Source organism: Scardinius erythrophthalmus (genome assembly GCF_964197995.2).
Source record: "Scardinius erythrophthalmus genome assembly, chromosome: 7".
NCBI lineage: Eukaryota > Metazoa > Chordata > Actinopteri > Cypriniformes > Leuciscidae > Scardinius > Scardinius erythrophthalmus.
This window is the reverse complement of record NC_138227.1, coordinates 43,379,740-43,398,436: the sequence shown is the minus strand read 5'-3', so window position 1 is coordinate 43,398,436 and position 18,697 is coordinate 43,379,740.

Below are 18,697 nucleotides of genomic sequence, written 5' to 3'. Positions count from 1 at the left end.
TCACTGGGTTGTCTCCCACTGGCTCCTTTTTCTCTTTAAAGAAGTATTTTGCACTGCAGGAAGGAAATGTACAAACTGCTGTAATATTTAAATATGGACTATTCATTTTCCGGCTGTGAGGAGTTATAATATGCTGGCTCTTGAAGGCAAGGGTACAACAGGGTTTTTTTTTCTGTCTGAAACTGTTGTAGAATATATGGGTCCACGGTTGTCTCAGTTTCGTTGAACCGTGCAGTGGAACAATTGTTTGCCATTTATTTCTGTTCACTGTAATTATGAACCTTTTTGAAACCACTGTCATCTTTCTCTAATGTTTTTTGTTCCCTTGTCTGATACTACCTCAACATCAGTGACCACTTCCTCCACTTGAACTATACTTTCCAATGACACATTCTCTTGTTCATCTTCTGAGTCAGTTTTTTCTGATACTTCCTCAACATCAGTGACCACTTCCTCCACTTGAACTATACTCTGCAATGACACATTCTCTTGTTCATCTTATGTGTCAGTTTTGTCTGATACTTCCTCAACATCAGTGACCACTTCCTTCCTTCCTTCCTTCTTCTGTCCCACTGTCTTTAGTACATGCTTCTGGAACATGTCTCTCTTCATTAGTTTTGTCTGTGTTGCATACTGATGGCTCCTCAGTTTTACAATCAGTTTTTTTTTTATCCATTACCTGAGCATCATTCATCTGTGTTTTACTAACCGAATCTCTTACTCCATTTCAATTTGTGGTCCACATGACCCATAACCATTTACGGTTTTTATTATGATCTTGACCAAACAGAGTCTGAGAGAGTTCAGACCAGATTTCTGAGGAATAGCCTGTATCTCTCTTTGAAATGTTAATACTCTTTGTGATGATGCGAGCACCACTGCTCGCTTCCGGGGAAGGGAATAATGGTAACTTGGGTCCGTGAGGATGTAAACAAAATGATGGCTTACTCGCAGAGCACTCTCGGGCAAGGTGTAATTTATTTACAGTGCCAAAATCCACAGACGGTCCACAGTGAAACACATATATATACAGGTGAACACAAAACCCTAAAAGTACCAAAAATAAATAAAATAAAAATAAAGATGGAAAACTCTCCAAAACGTATTCCCAGTAAAAGATTTGCTTGAGGCACCGCAGTTGCACTCTCGCTCTGACTTGGTTAACAAGTCCTGATTGTGAGTCTGGCCTCCCTTTATATAGGCCAGACTCCGCCTTCTTTGGAAAACCCCATTGAGAGGAAAAAGATATACATTTAAATTCTTATCAGTTACATTGTACCCATCAACATGTTCATCAATCAACATTAAACAATATTTTCCACTGGTAATTATCAAATAAATACATTGTAATAAGACATCATTATTAACAACAGCGAAACACATAAATACCAAACACTTAATTCACATATAATCCCCCCCCAATCACAAGACAATGGTTTCACCGGCTTTGGCGGCACTGCGCAGGCGCGACCCCACTATTTTGCCACAAGTATCCGCTCTTCGTCTGCTCGGTTTGGCCGATGCAATGTTTACCCGCCAAAGCCCGACTACGCCCATACAACAAACAAACAACGAAGGTACGCGAACAAACACAAGACACGGACGATGTATGTGTGTGTGTGTGAGATCGGATATGCTTATGGACTGAAGGGGTAATGTGGTGTGGAGAAATGTCCGTGAGCCATCGGACCGGCGTGTGCACCCGCGCTGCCGATGGCAAAACAACAGGTGAAGGAGGGGACTGGAGAGTGAATGGGGTATGTATGCAAGTGCGTTTGTGTGTGCGTGCCAGTGCTGCTCCCTCAGCGGTGACGATCAGACAGATTTGTCACATTACCTTCCCCCTCTTCAAGCCGAGTACTGGCCGGAAACCTGGACAGATAGTCGGCAACCACGTTTAGCCTTCCAGGTCTGTGCCGGATCTTAAAGTTAAAGGGCTGCAATGAAAGGTACCATCTCATGACTCTGGCATTGTGATCTTTCATAGAATGTATCCAGGTCAGGGCTCGGTGATCTGTCTCCAGGTCAAACTCTCTTCCGAGGAGGTAATACCGTAAGCTTTCCAGGGCCCACTTAATAGCGAGGCACTCCTTTTCAACTGCCGAGTAGCGAGTCTCCCTTGGCAAAAGCTTACGGCTGAGGTATACAACTGGCCTCTCATTTTCCTGGGTTCCCTGGACCAGGACTGCCCCAAGTCCTGTAGCGGAGGCATCTACCTGGACTAGGAACCTTTGAGTAAAGTCAGGACTTTGCAGGACCGGACTGGAGCACATCTTCTCCTTCAGAACTTGAAATGCCATCTCACAGTCTTCGGTCCACGGGACCGGGTTTGCTATGCCTTTGCTCAGCAGGTTGGTCAGGGGTGCGGCAACAGAGGCGAAGTTTGGGACGAACCGTCGGTACCAGCCCACCAATCCTAGAAATGACCTCACTTCCTTCTTGGTATTTGGTCTGGGACTTTGACGGATGGCCTCCATCTTGTCAACTTGAGGACGTAGCTGCCCATTGCCCAGATGATAACCCAGATAGTTTGCCTCATGCTTTGCCCACTCACATTTTGTCACATTTAATGTTAATCCCGCTTCTGTTATCCTTTCCAAGGTCTGTCTCATGTGCTGTAAGTGCTCTTCCCAGGAGTTGCTGTGTATGACCACGTCATCCAGATACGCTGCAGACCACTCCTCACATCCTTGCAAGACTCTGTCCATTAATCTCTGAAACGTTGCGGGAGCTCCATGCAGTCCGAAAGGAAGGACGGTAAAATGGAAGAGTCCCAACGGAGTCTTGAAAGCGGTGTAGGTTCTGGAAGTTGGCTCTAGGGGTACCTGCCAATATCCTTTGCAGAGATCTAGTGTGGTGATGTACTTGGCTTTTCCTATTCTCTCCAGCAGATCATCTATCCGTGGCATCGGGTATGCGTCGAATTTGGATTGGGCATTGAGCTTACGGAAGTCGATGCAGACACGTAAGGATCCATCCTTCTTTGGGACTATCACCACGGGGCTGCACCAGTCACTCAGCGATGGCTCAATCACTCCCAGCTCTCTCATCATCTCAATTTCCTTCCTCAGGGGTTCCACCAGTCTCTCAGGGACACGATAAGGTCTCTGTCGGGATGGGGTGGAGTCGGTAAGGTGTATGGTGTGGTGTATTATCTCTGTCCGTCCAGGCCTCTGACGAAACAGAGTGGGGAACTGGTCTAATAGGTTCTGCAATCCTTGGCGCTTGGTGTCCTCTAGGTGAGTTAGACTCACCACAGACGCGTGCCTCTGTGAGACCTCAGACCCATCTTCCTCCTCCACATCCTTCACCTCCCTTACCATCAACGCTGCTTCAGGGTCTTTCCCTGATGATTCCCTCCATTCTTTTAACAGGTTAAGGTGGTAAGTTTGCTTGGACTTCCCCTTGTCGGGATGGTGGATCTCGTAAGTCACTGGCCCCATCTTCCGGATCACAGTGTATGGCCCTTGCCATTTTGCCAGTAGCTTGTGTGACGAGGTTGGTAATAAGAGTAACACCTTCTGACCTGGTTGGAACTGGCGTAGTCTTGCGTGCTGATCATACCACCGCTTTTGTGCTTGTTGTTTCGCCTGCAAGTTTTCTTTTGCTTGTTCCCGGTATAGCTCTAGACGGTCTCTCATCTCCAACACATACTGCACAATGCCTTTCTCCTTGGTTTTGGCTGCAGGACTCTCCTCCCAGCTCTTCCGCAGGAGGTCCAGCGGTCCTTGTACTTGCCAACCATAAAGGAGCTCAAAAGGCGAGAAACCTGTCGACGCTTGAGGAACTTCTCTGTAAGCAAAAAGGACAAAAGGTAGCCACCTGTCCCAATCCCGTCCCGTGTCTCCAACAAACTTCCGCAGCATATTTTTGAGGGTCTGGTTGAACCTTTCCACCAGGCCGTCGGTCTGTGGGTGGTATGGGCTTGTTCTGATGGCGGTAATGCCCAACTGTCGGTACAGTTGCCCCATGAGCTTTGACGTAAAGTTTGTGCCTTGGTCCGTCAAGATCTCCTCTGGTATTCCTACCCTGGAGAAAAGTTGTACGAGGCAATGGACGATGTTTGGTGTGGTGATGGTACGGAGTGGGAAAGCCTCTGGATACCTCGTTGCATAGTCACTGATTACCAGGATGTACTGGTGACCTGTACTGCTTTTCTCCAGTGGCCCTACAATGTCCATAGCAATCCGCCTGAAAGGTTCAGAAATCACAGGGAGAGGTTGCAAGGGTGCTTTGTTCCGCCGGGTCACAGCACTGGTTTTTTTGACATATAGTGCATGTGTTGCAGTGTGTCAGTACATCAGTATACAATGTTGGCCAGTGAAAACGTGAGCTGATGCGTGCATATGTCTTTTGTTGGCCTAGATGCCCAGCCCACGGAACTGTGTGTGCTAAGTGCAAGACAAGTGGACGACAACAAGTTGGTACAACAAGACGGGTCACATCATTGACTTGCAAGTACAACACACTATTCACTAGCTCATACCTCTCATTACACAGATTGGATGGTTTATCATGAGCAGTTTTCTCAAACAAAGGTTTCAACGTCTCATCATTTCTTTGTAACTCAGCAATATTCCCTGGTACCTGCCAGCCACTAATATCGAGACCCTCTACAGAAGGCTCAGAGGCTGGTGTACCGAGGTACTTCTCAAGCCTTCTTTGTCGGCGTGACTTTTTCGGGCCCTTAGTCCCGCCCTGCAACAGACTACAATCAAGATCTGGCAGTGGCTGAAGACCTGCCCTGGTTTGCGACCGAGTAATGGCGGGACAAGACACTTTCACCGGGTTTCCAATGGCATTTTCAGAGACTTTAACTGTGGCTTGTAAAAGTTCATTCAACACTGGTAAGTCTTGTCCCAGAATCATGTCTGTAGGCAAACTGTCAACTATAGCAACATTCAACAGGTACACTTGATCTTGTACTTCCACCAATACCTCAGCTCTGGGGTACTGCTTCACATCACCATGTACACATTGAACAGAGGCAGTATTCAGATAGTCAACATTTGTTACATAACAGGATTTCAACATTGACATAGAGCATCCAGTGTCCAATAATGCATGTACGGAATGTCCATTAATAGTCACTTTGCACATTGTTAGACTCTCCCTCGCAGAATCTAGTTCAAAGTCTCCCTCTCTTGGCACATAACAGTACCCTGTTAGCTTAGCTTTACGCGCAGGACATACTGCTGCTTTGTGCCCCGGCTGCTGACAGTAAAAGCATACCAGTTCTTTTCCCCCTGCTGTTTTTGGGTTTTGCACATTGTCTGACAGCTCAGCACGACCCCTCTCAGCCCCAAAGTGCGTGCGGACAGTACCTTTAGATGGTTGAGTGCGTGGACCCCCGCGATGAGCATTCTGGTATTGCTGAGCCAGCTTAGCCGCCGCCAGTCCTGAAGTTGGCTCATGCTCTCTTACCCAGGTGCGAACATCATACGGAAGAACCCGGAGTAGTTGCTCAAGGATAATTGCTTCACCAATCTCCTCCTTGGAATGCTCCCTCGGTCGTACCCATCGCTGATATAGGTTTTTTAGGCGATGGTAAGTCTCGGATGGCGACTCTCCAGCTGGAACAGTAGGTGTTCGGAACCTCTGCCGATATGTTTCTGGTGAGATGTTGAATTTCTCCAGCAATGCCTCCTTCAGATCAGCGTACACCTCTGCCTGCTCCTCATCCATCGCCAGGTACGCCTCCAATGCTTGCCCCGTCAGTAATGGAACCAGATGATAGCTCCACTCCTCCTCAGGCCACCTCCAGGTCCTGGCTAGACGCTCGAACCGCCGAAGATAGTTTTCAATGTCTTCCCCTTGCTGAAAGATTGGCATCTTCAGTTCAGCTCGATGCATCGGCTCTCTCGGTACCGGAAAACTTATGGAGTCTCTGTCGTGTGCTGCCCTGCGTTGTGTGGATACCCTCTGTGTAACTGGTGTTGGAAGATCCATTCGCAAGCTGTCATTGTCAGAAAATGTCTCAGCAGGACGAGTCGACTGCCGGATAGACTCCCGAAGACCACGGAGCTCCTGCATATATCTCTCTTCTCTCTGCTCCTGTGCTTCTAGGAACTGACGCATTAGGGAAACCATTCCCTCACCCGCAGTAGCGACTGGAGTTATTGGCTCAGTCCGTGGTGACCTGGACTTTTTCGAGGTATCAGGAAGCTCTGCCATCACTTCCTCTTCCTCTGAAGTCTCAGCCGAATTCCAAGCCTCATCCTCCATCGTTGATATCTTCTTCTGTGACCTCAACCCAGCCCTGGGTTTTCTGCCTTTTGGCGCTGTCTTGCGAGTAGCCATCCCACCGCTGCCACCAAATGTGATGATGCGAGCACCACTGCTCGCTTCCGGGGAAGGGAATAATGGTAACTTGGGTCCGTGAGGATGTAAACAAAACGATGGCTTACTCGCAGAGCACTCTCGTGCAAGGTGTAATTTATTTACAGTGCCAAAATCCACAGACGGTCCACAGTGAAACACATATATATACAGGTGAACACAAAACCCTAAAAGTACCAAAAATAAATAAAATAAAAATAAAGATGGAAAACTCTCCAAAACGTATTCCCAGTAAAAGATTTGCTTGAGGCACCGCAGTTGCACTCTCGCTCTGACTTGGTTAACAAGTCCTGATTGTGAGTCTGGCCTCCCTTTATATAGGCCAGACTCCGCCTTCTTTGGAAAACCCCATTGAGAGGAAAAAGATATACATTTAAATTCTTATCAGTTACATTGTACCCATCAACATGTTCATCAATCAACATTAAACAATATTTTCCACTGGTAATTATCAAATAAATACATTGTAATAAGACATCATTATTAACAACAGCGAAACACATAAATACCAAACACTTAATTCACATATAATCCCCCCCCAATCACAAGACAATGGTTTCACCGGCTTTGGCGGCACTGCGCAGGCGCGACCCCACTATTTTGCCACAAGTATCCGCTCTTCGTCTGCTCGGTTTGGCCGATGCAATGTTTACCCGCCAAAGCCCGACTACGCCCATACAACAAACAAACAACGAAGGTACGCGAACAAACACAAGACACGGACGATGTATGTGTGTGTGTGTGAGATCGGATATGCTTATGGACTGAAGGGGTAATGTGGTGTGGAGAAATGTCCGTGAGCCATCGGACCGGCGTGTGCACCCGCGCTGCCGATGGCAAAACAACAGGTGAAGGAGGGGACTGGAGAGTGAATGGGGTATGTATGCAAGTGCGTTTGTGTGTGCGTGCCAGTGCTGCTCCCTCAGCGGTGACGATCAGACAGATTTGTCACACTCTTCATTGTTCTGACCAAAGCATCCATTCCACCAGCCATTGCACACAAGTTTTTCCTCTGAACTCTCTGTCCTTTTTTAACTCTACCCATTTTGTTTCAAATTGCCTTTCGAAGCTAGGACAAAGGGAACAGACAAAGCTTCAACCTTTTCGTCAAAATACTGTCAGTTCGTCTAGTAAAATATTTTGGCAATAAGACAAGTACACTGCAAAAAGAGATGTGCCAAAAAACAACACATGTGACTGTGTAGATAGCATTTTGACTCAATGTGTGTTAAAATGTAACTCTGGATAGAATAGCACTGGGTGGAGGGCAGTTTGTGTTTATGAAAAAAAATATAGGTATATTTTATATGGTATCCCATAAAATACTCTAAAATAAACAAAGCAATACATTCAAATAAATAAATAAAATCTTAATTCATGAAAACTTAAAGATTAACGGGTGTTTTTTTTTTTTTTTTTTTTTTTTGCAGTCAATCACATCATGCCTCTTTTTCAATGTCTTTTTCAAATGCTACTTTCACTTGTTATTAATAACCATATAAACTTTATTTCTGTCAGACGTCTACAGAAGCTCTTATTGAGAATTAACAGGTTTTGGTGTTGACGATTCATTGAATGTTTCATTTAAAGTCACCAGAATCGTGATTAGTGTCAGCTTTATTTGGGCTCTTGACCCTTGACTCTTCAACATTATTTTTTTCTGATTGCTGTAAATGTGTATTTATTTTAACACATTTGAAACAGCAGAAATAATCATGAGAAAAATATGCTCAGATGATAATATTATCATCATGGACATGTAAGAGTGTTAAGCTCAGCAAGAGTTTAATATTTTAAAGATGAGTATAATATATTAAAGATCATATTTAAACAGATTAGCATATTGCAATTAACTTAAAATTTAATTTTTAAATACACAGTTTGTACAGAACCTTACAGAGTATGGTATCAAACAGACATCAAGAATCAGCGCATGCATCTCAACAATGGTGACAAACGAAAAGCTTCATGCCGCAATGCATGCTGGGTGCCACCATAGTGCAAATCTCATCCATGACTCCCAGCATTCATATGCTGATTCTTGAGGTCTGTGTTTGACTAGTTTCTGCTGCAGATTAAAATTTTCAGAAAACATTTATTATTATTCTGCACTGCTGGATAGCATGATGTAGTGTCACAAGATTGTTATAACTAACAGCACATAAAATTACATTGCGCACCATCCATATACTCATAAACTTGATCAGATCAGCATTTGCTGATTATGACATCATCAAGAAACATCTGATCATATTTTCTCTCACCATAACAAATGTATTTTATTAAAATACAGTTGAAGCAGCCAGAGAAATATTAAAAGACGAGTAAAGGGTCAAGAGCTCAAATAAAGGAGCCATTAATCACGATTCTGGTGACTTCAAATAAAACATTGAATGAAACATCAACATCTAAAACTCAGTTAATTCTCAATAAGAACTTGTCTATGTAGATTCATGATGTCTAAACCATCCTAATGTTCAAACAAACTATTTATTAAACGTCACTGGACTCCATAAACACAAGTTAACAATACGTTTCAGTTTTCATCCAAACACTCAGTTGTAAAAACACAGGAAGTAACTCTGGCAAATACACACCGACAACAGTCACATGTGACACATATCTGACACAAGTTGTGTAACTATAACACATTAGTGTGTAACAGGTTTCAACACACTTCTGTGTAAGAGGAATAACACATTAGTTGTGTTAAAGGTAATACAAAATGTGTAGTCCTTATAAACACAGAGATGTGTTAAGAATCGACACAGGTTGTGTGTTAAATTTGACACAACATGTGTTGTCCCTGAGCACACACACTACATGTGTTAAAATCTACACAACATGTGTTGTCCCTGAGCATACACACTAAATGTGTTAAAATCTACACAACATGTGTTGTCCCTGAGCACACACACTACAGATGGTGGACAACCAGAATGAGACTTTTACCGCCGCCGTTCCCGCGGCGGCAAAATTGGGATGTGTATTTGCTGCCTTTTACCGCTGAGTGGCGCTGTAATCACAGACTTTGAAAAGTGTCAGTTTATTCTCTTTATGACGTAATCTGCCGCGGCAGTAATCTGAGCTGAGGTCACAGATAAATTCAAGATAAATATTGTGGTTAAACGAATTCAAATTCATTAAATTTAAACAAAGTAGACACACATTGTGTGCCCAGTTTTTCTATAATTTAGAAAGGCTATGTCAATAGGTTACTTGTCATTTTCTTCGTGTTATTTTAATGTGTTTGTAGATTTATTAACTGACACATGACAGTGAAATAAATTAAAATAATTTACCGTGAAATTAAAACATTTTCAGGACTTGCAGCTCCTAACCGATGTAGTCGGTTTAAGCATTCTTTGTTATATTCAGAACTAAATAGCCTTACATGTTACAAACTTTTAAAACAGAGAAAATAGTAGCTGTTGGCTATTCAGACGATAGCTCTGTGGTCAAAGCATTAACAAGAGCCTCTCGGAGCTTCAACCGATCTGAGATCGAACCTCAGTGTAGCCGACAGTGTTTGTTTTTCCGTTCTTGATGCTTAAATATGTATCTGTTTATTAAAGTCAATCATCTTGTTTAATTATCAATTGTACATTACAACATAAATTTGCTACATTCAAAGTACAAAGACGACACATCTGATGAAGGAAGACTGTCAGCCGATTGCACCAGAAAATGAAGATGATGAAGCTCGTCTTTAATCTGCTAAATTATTTTTTGTGTGTGTGTGAATCATTCACGAGATTGAGATGACTGACAGTGATACCCGGCCATAGCAACGGAAGACATTTTTCAAAACAGATCGAACAAATCAGAAAAATACTTTCAATACAGTATTGCTTTCAATTAAAAAATAAACAATGAAAATGTAAAAGAAAAAGAAAATTAAGTTTGAAAACCCATCGCACATTTTAAGATATGAATAACGTGTCAGGACAGTTTATTTATTTAAACAGGGTTGCATCGATAGAGTTTATTCCCTTTGTGATGCAAAATAAGAAACACAGAATCTTAGGCCTATTCTTGCAACATTTTAAATTTCTATTGCCAAAGAAATTGCAGCTAAATTAAAAAATTAAGACGGTACAAAACGAAAACGATAAATTAAGAACATGCGTTTTTCTTTGCCTTTCTCGCGCTGGATATTTTTTTTAGTAAGTTTTGGTCTCCTTCACTGCGCGCGGCAGGTCTTTCTCGAAATTAATCATTTCAGCGTAAAAAAAAACACCATACAGCTGATAATACTGTATATGTCGCTGTGTGTCATCCACACAAATCACGCAAGAAAAAACTGTAACAAATAGCTTTTGTTCCTTCAAAGATACAACATGCCTTGCTGAATTCACCTCACAATAAAACGAGGTGGGTCGCGAATTAAAGAGCTCTGTATCTGCTAAATTGAAATTGTGTGTGGAAAACCTTTAAATACAATCAATAAAACTACAATATATAATTTAATAAGATACAGGGCCTACTGTAGCCTACATAGGCTATGGACTTTTGGAGATTTTGAGATTAATCCTTAAAAGAATTTTGCCTTTGCCTGCTCATCAGGCTGGCTCCGACACTCTCCATATGAAAGACGGAACATTAACACCTCTGTCCTGCACCCCCACGATAAAGCAACTATTGCCTTCTCCAAACCCCCCACAGGCTAGCTGAGTTTGCAAAACAAAACAAAGAGTTTGCCACTCGTCGTGCCAAACACTTTATTATAAACTTCAATATTTCATTCAAAACAATCTCAAAACGCTTTGAGACATTTTGAAAAGCCGTGGATGCATTACTGCCACTGGAACCATGAACGCAACAGAATACTGGTTCTGATTTTATTGTTTGTCGTTTAAACGTCATATATATAAATTATTATAGGCTACAGAAGTAAAGTCATTGTATAATATTTGTTCCTTAGTGTAAAATGGAAATGCATGGCGATTTTATTTTGTAAATAGGCTATAAGCAAAAAACTATGTTTTAGAAGACAAATCTCTCTGCATCAACAATAGACTATAAAATGCATTAATAGGCTAATATAAAAACACCAGTAGTCAAAGTTAGATCGGGATTCGAACCCGTGTCGTCTAAATGATCGTAACGTACGTTCAACCACTCGGCCACGATTCACTCGTTGCGATATGGCCTAACGTTCCAGTGTGTGTTCGCTCACACGAGCGAGAAGCGCTCTTCATTCAAATGAAAGCGTTTGTCGAACACTAATTCAATATGCTAGAATAAAACCTGGCTTTAGAACAATGCATAGCGCCTCTCGTCGTGGTGTGCCAAAAATTTTACAATTATTTAGTTTAATTTATTTCAGTGTTAATGTTTGAGTTAAAAAAATCCTCTACAAATTAAATTAACCCAAAGTCGGCTATAAGAGTCCTTTTGGCTACGTAAAAAAGCAAAGGGCTTACAGTAGGGCCCAATACATTTGTAGGGATGTAATTTCAGTATGCTTTACCAACGCTATGTATTCAGTTAAAGTTCCAAGAGGTCTGGTCTCTATATTTCCTTCCCAGCTGAAACTAATATGCAAGTGCACAGCAAAAATCACAACTTGTGTTTGCTGCGAACGCAGGTTATTTAAGGTGTCTCAACTTTACACAGTCTACCCAACAGTGTGAATTCGTTACAAGGTTTCATTTAATTACATTAACGTGCAGCAATTTGTACAAATAGAGTCTATAGGCCTACTATACTGTTGTAGACATTAAATAATCTCATTTAGTATCATATTTGTTAAAATATTATAATGTTGTTTTTTCAATCTATGTTGAATATGAAAAGTGAACAGCACGAGTAAGATAAAATGCATTATATCGAGAGATGGATATGGAGTGGGTCAGACATGATTTTGACCACTTCATTAAGTTTTGTTTAGTAGAAAACCTTTTTTTTTAAAGTGAATTTCGTTTTCTATAAATTGTATCCTAATTTTAATCACTTTTCATCACCCAATTGTCTGGATTCAATAAGTAAGAGAAGCAAACACTAATCATAGAGGCGCCCGCGAGGTCACTTGCATTGCACGTCAGCTGGAGCGCATCTCATCCTCCTAATTTAACGAAACTCAGCGTATGCCTCACACAGACATGATAAATACATCAAATACACAAAGCTTGAAATGTCTTCAAACGAAATAATTCAAAACTAAAAGAAAAAGACTACTCTCTGATTATGTCTTTGTGCATTTCTCTCTAGGTGCGTTCACTACAAATATGGCGATCGTCAACTTCATCTTTGCAGTCGACACTGTCAGAAAACACTAGTTTATTGATAAAAATCATATGAAGACAAGGCATATATTAAGTTATTTTAGCTGTTATAAGAAAAATAAATCTAACGAAACCTAAAATCTAAATCTAATAAATAAAAATAAAAAATATTAACGCCAATTCAACATGCCAGAATAAAACCTGATTTTTGAACAATGCGTAACGCCACTCGGCCTGGTGTGCCAAAACACTACATTCTAAACTTCAATGTTTAATTTAAAACAATCTCAAAACGCGTTGTGACATTTTTTTAAAGCAGTAGCCTAGCCTATATACATTAAGGGCATTGAAACCAGGATCTTAACTAAAACGTGTTCCGCGTATCTCTCAAAAATTATGCCACACTACTCCATGTAATTTTTTTTTTAAGGACTGCTTTTGAAATCACTATAAATTACTCTGCAATTGTATCGCTCACGAGAGCTCTTCGTTTACCTAATTCCTCAATAGAATAGTAAAAATATTCATTGCATTGCTCCTAATATCGTCTCTATTTTTAACTTTTGATTCTATTTTTTCAGCTGTAAAATTGATTCTATCTTTGGTTCTATTCTGTTGTAGCCTAATAGGCCTATTTATATATATGAAAAATATGCCTATTAGGCTTAGGGTTTTATATTTAACCCACTTACATTTTAAAATACGGCAATTGCTGCTGTTTTGCACAATGTCCCTTTGCGCCACCTGGCGGTCATTTCGGGAACGACTTTGAAATGCGGCTGGTTTATTTTCGCCGCGGTAATTTCGCCGCGGCGGCCAATATTATCTGCCTGCAGAGCCGGAGGCTGCAATTTCAGGACCCCACTTCTAGGACCGCATTTCTAGGACCCTAGTTTTTTGTGACAGCGCCACCTACCGACTCGGAGAACCGCAGTCTCAGGAACGCATTTCCAGGACCCTAGTTGTGCCAGGCAGTATTTCCACCCACCCAGTTTTAACTACATTAGAGTTTTACAGTTTTATTACACCCAAATACTACTTTATTTATTGCAATTAAACCTGGTTCCTAGGAATGTTGAGAAATTATTGGGTCTAGCATAATATAATAACTCAAGTAAAATAAACAAGGAATCATGTTATAGTCTTTTCAGTCACTAGATCGACCACATTTTCAAGTATAGAGGGAAGACAAGGATGACTCTGGGGGTAGATTGTGTATATTTTACAAAATAATATATCACACCTCAACTTGAACACACTAAATATTTTACATTTACATTTATTCATTTAGCTGACGCTTTTATCCAAAGCGACTTACAATTGCTATACATGTCAGAGGTCGCACGCCTCTGGAGCAACTAGGGGTTAAGTGTCTTGCTCAGGGACACATTGGTGTCTCACAGTGGATTCGAACCCGGGTCTCTCACACCAAAGGCATGTGTCTTATCCACTGTCTTATCCACTTAATAACTGAACTTGAACACACACAAAAACAAATTTGTTCATGATGTGGACCACAAACAGAACTTCATGGACAACATCATCACTGACTCCTAAGAGAGAGAGAGAGAGAGAGAGAGAGAGAGAGAAGTGAATTAAATAAGGAACATTTAGTTGAACATGTTCTACTCTTTAATTTTTTTTTCTTAGTTACCAAACAGTGCACACATATCAATTAATGTTCATAATACTATTATTGCATACTGTTCAAAGATTTGAAAAAAAAAAGGTTTTGATGTTGTGGGAACAAAGGTTCTAGAAACACTCATGTCAATAAAGCCCATCTCAATTGAGAAATCTAAATAGAAATAACATTGACACGACTTTTTTTCTGACCATATATATATATATATATATATATATATATATATATATATATATATATATATATATATATATACACACATTTACATATGTATATAATATTTAAAGCACACATTATAAAACCACGTCAAAATGAAGAGACGCATGTAGACGCATACTACACATAACATGTATTGTGGGTAACGTTAAACAGGCTGACTGTGAGCACGTGACAGTGAAAACATTAAGATTATTTTAACTGAATTAAAATGGAAGAACAATGAGTAATTAACAAGCTTTCAGAACGAACATGCTACAGTTTTATTGTGCTGTCAATAAGTCAACACAGGCTTATCACGCAACAGTTCCGTTAAATGAACGTGCTAACAATTCATTTTCAAGCATTAGAGGCTAAATACTAAGGCTATGCATTCAAGACTATTTATTTAGCAAATCACCATCACGTTTGCTACGTTAACTTTCCAATTAAATGCATCGCAATCGTAAAAATGTATTCGCATTTGATACTCACACTCTGATTGTCATCCATCTTCGCTGGTCCTCTAATTCGGTAGGTGGCGCTGTCACTAAAAACCTAGGGTCCTAGAAATGCGGTCCTAAAAGTGGGGTCCTGAAAATGCAGCCTCCGGCTCTGCAGGCAGACCCTACTCGCGGCGGCTGGCGCGGCGGTAATAGGCATTCTGGTTGTCCACCATCTGTACATGTGTTAAAATCTACACAACATGTGTTGTCCCTGAGCACACACACTACATGTGTTAAAATCTACACAACATGTGTTGTCCCTGAGCACACACACTACATGTGTTAAAATCTACACAACATGTGTTGTCCCTGCACTGTAAAAAAATGTCTAACCCTCCCAAATCAAAAATTTCAAGTGACCGATAACATCTAATTTTTTCACTTGGCCCAAGTGAAATTCTGTAAATTATCAAATTAAATTCACAGATTTTCACTTGGGCCAATTGAAAAATTTAGATGTTATCGGTCACTTGAAATTTTTGATTTGGGAGGGTTAGAAATTTTTTACAGTGTGAGCACACTGACTAAATGTGTTAAAACTGACACAACATGTGTCATATTTAACACATCTCTTTTTAGAGTGTAGGCCCTATGTAAGTAAAGATACAAGTTTAAAGATACAAGCACTTTAAAAAAAAAAAAATCATTCTCACAAGTAATCAACATGATTACATTATACATTGTATGTATACATTACAACAGCCTTCCTAACATTGTCCGGGAAGCAGACACACTCTGTCAGTTTCAAAGCTAGACTAAAAACACATCTCTTTGACCTAGCTTTCACATAATACATTATAGACTTCTATAATTTAATGTTAGGCTGCATAGATTAGGTCAGCCGGAACCGGGAACACTTCCCATAAATCCTGATGTACTCGTTACATCATGAGAAGAATGGCATCTACGCTAATTTTAGTGTTTTTGTTTATCCCGAGGTTTTTCCGCAGCCTGCCGGATCCAGGCCGTATCCAGATCTGATGAAGGCCCTTCGCCTGGACCCGATGACAACGCTGTGCTGAAGTGCCAACTAGTCTCTCCCTATGGAGGATCCCTTTACCACTCTACAGATAAAGCGTCGTCGGGAAACTCAATTCGCGTATCTACCCCGAATTGATCAAATAAAATAAAATTCTGTATCAAAAATTATAAGGAAACACCAGTACTTTGTAGGGAATTCCAAACCTGCACACATATATTCAAACGCACATAACTATAGAACCAATTCTTAATGCGCATGTGAACACCATCAGCGTTTCTCACAGGTTCGCGTTTAAAGTCTGTGTAGAGAGAATTGTGTCGTCTTAGCGGCCCCTAATTTAATAACAAATGATCGTTGCGACGGAAGCGAATCAATCAAAACTAACCTTAGCTGGAAAATAACTTTACTAAAGAACCGCTATAAAGCCAAAACAATCTTTGTTACCATAAATTATACGTTTATCTCTGTGAAGCTGCTTTGAAACAATCTACATTGTTAAAAGCGCTATATAAATGAAGATGACTTGACTTGACTTGACATTACATGATTACAATTCCATATTGATATTTGCTGAAAGACCGTCCCAAAATATGTTACATCGCCTTATTGTTGCAGACAGAATCATTTAGATACCACAAAAAGCCTATTAATAAGTTAATACCAAATGTAATAAAAATAAATCATAACTGTGCAAGGACCTGTTCATACATAGGGTGATCATATGTCCCTTTTTATATACTTATAAATGCATGTGTATTTATCAATATGCAGAGCAAAAAAATTGTGATTCATTTTGAGAATCCAGTAATTTATTTATATTTTGAAAATGCATTTTCAACATTAAATTCCACTATTTAAAATATGAATGCTAAAAATACTTTTTTTTTTTTTTTTTTTACAAAAATAATACTTTTTTTGTATTATTTTTGATGGTTTATTTTTTATGGTTTAATATCTCATTTATTAAATAATTTTAAATGTAATCTTTTTATTATCCATTAAAATATCCAGACATAAATTATTTTGTCACTAAGTGCATTAATGATTAATACATTTACTAGTCAACACCTTTTAAATTCCTATTTTTATTGTACAATTAGTTATTTATGAAATGCCTATTTACGAGACACTGCCTCGCAAATTGTTGCTATTCATTCAACTGAATTAAAAAAACCTGCGCGGCAGGAATTTATGTGTTACGCTAAGGTCGCTGTCCCTGTTCACAAAGTGCTGAAACGTCAATCAATTCATGGTACTCCTTTTCACGAAATGCCAATGTCAATGAAAATGTCAATCACTCGTCATTAACTTGTTAAGAGCGTGCAAATGACAATAGATCATTTCCCTTTAAATATACTATTCCCACTCCCTCTGAATTGCTTAAACGCATTAATTTTTTCAGCAAGTTATTTTGTTCATTTTGTTATTTTGTAACTAAATGAACAGTAGATGGACAGCCCCGATTCAAGTATATAATTTGATTAATAACTTAAGATATGATAGGTTAGTTAGACAAAACTTGTGTCTAAGTCTGAACAGGTATATAAGAATCATTCAACTAACTACATTAATACATAGGCTACAAAAACAAGAGATTACTTACATGTAATGATGGAACTTGACCGAAATTTCAGAAATCAAAATTTCTCAATCAGATGTCAAAAAAAAAAAAAAAAAAACTTCTACACTAGCCAATCAGGAGCAGTTTTGATGTCTGCATGCAGTGATACAGTTAGAGATTAATTGAAAGTTGTTACTGACTGGCTACAGATTTAGTCACCCCCTGCAACTATATTTTGATTGGCTTATAGGCAGTAGCCATGAGACAAGGATGCACACTTAAAAAAGAAAAAAAAAAAAAAAGAAAAAATTCCATTTTGGAAATTATAGAAAAATATAGAAAATGTAAGGTTTTGTCTTCATAGATTTTCATGTTTGTATAAAGAATAAATGAACATTACTGAAAAATTAAGCTCTTTTATCATGCATTTAAAAAACAAAACAAAAAAGTATTTGTTTCTTGCAAAGGCAGTAACTTGAACTTTGTCTCCAAAAAAGTACTGCCCATCTGAATAAGGCATTAATGCAGTGTGTAACAGTAAAGTTATTGAATACTTGTAATAATAAAAAATAAAAAAATCATAAGATTATACAAAAATATTTTTTCCCCAAAAAGTGTTGTAATATATCCATCAGGACAGCAGTGATGCGTGAACTGAATTTGGCAACACTAGAGTGAATTACAGTGAAGTTATTGATTATTTTTCATAAATAATAATCATAAAAATTATGCAAAAAATATATTTATCTAAAATAAGTGTTGTAGTATAACCATCAGGACAGCAGTGATGTGCGAACTGAATTTGGCAACAATGCAGTGTATTACAGTGAAGTTATTAAATATTTTTCATAAAAATCATCAAAATGATAAATTTACAATTGTCTATACAATTAAAATATATTTTTCTTTGTAAATTGTAAGAATACAAGAACATATACAATTAACCTGTGTTATTTAGTCATACCACAATGCATGCTGGAAGCCATGGATACATGTTGTACTATGCTGGTACCCAGCATGCATTGCAGCATGAATCATTTTTTATGGTCACCATTGTTGTGATTCATATGCCGATTCTTGTCGTCTGTGTGAGTTTTAGGATTGCCATAGATCCTTCATTTTATCTGACTGTCAGAAAACTGCTGCCTCTTAAAACATTCTTCATTAACAATTATTCACTTATTTGTAATATACAATATTATGTATTTATTTGTTATTTTATTTTTATTTGTAAATATATTG